Genomic DNA, 977 nt, shown 5'->3' with positions numbered 1-977 from the left:
TGTTGCTACCTCGCTAGTGGCTGATGAGGATACAAATAAATAAATAATACATATTTACCTTTTATAAAACTGTAGACCAAAACAGACAGACGAGAAAAATAAAACTGCACCATTTATAACGAGTAACCACAGTCTGAACATTACATGTAACACAACGTACACATCAGTTTTAGGATTTTAATGTTGAATTATTTAACTGAAAACCAAAATTAAACTGCAAATCATTTTTTTTAAACAGTCCTAACGGTTACTGAAGCGCAGCAGTTCAGTTATTAAGCTGCTAAATTAATTTCTTGACACAAAGCTGTAAAATGCAGGAGCAACAATTTACTATAATTAACACTAATGTCTCTAAATTAATGCAGTAAATATGTTTTTATGAAATACTGTTGCAGGAATACAAGTTTAACCCCTAAAAAGCCAAATGAGAAGCCAGTATTTAAATAATAGCTGGGGGTATTAATAAATAAATAATTAAAAAATATAACTATAATCTTATAAATAAGTAAATTATTATTAAATTACATATTTATAATTATAAATGCATTATATTATGAAGTTATGAAATGAATTATATAATTATAATTATAAATAAATAATTACTTAAAACAACCAGAATATTTACATTTTTTGAAGAACTGCAATCCAGTTTAGAGTTATGGCCCATTAAGTGAATCAGGCCACGTCTTCACAAGTTTGGTAACCAATTACAGACAAACAGTGAGCTCATAAATTTAGTTCAAGGTCATCTAAATATAATATGTACCAAGTTTGGTGAAGATTAGATGAAATATGCGCCAACTGAAGCAAAAAATGTATTTACTAAAAAAATCCAAAATGGTGGAAGAATTTAATAGGTACAAATGGGCGTGGCCTAAATCAGTGGAATCAGCTTCATCCAAAGAACAAACTGTGCAAATATTGTTTTGATAGACCTCATGGTTGATGAGTTATTGGTCAAAACATAAAACACGTGA

This window comes from Thunnus maccoyii, chromosome 22 (genome assembly GCF_910596095.1).
Source record: "Thunnus maccoyii chromosome 22, fThuMac1.1, whole genome shotgun sequence".
NCBI classification, from domain to species: Eukaryota; Metazoa; Chordata; class Actinopteri; order Scombriformes; family Scombridae; genus Thunnus; species Thunnus maccoyii.
The sequence above is the reverse complement of the archived record's forward strand: the minus strand, read 5'-3'. Positions refer to the sequence as shown.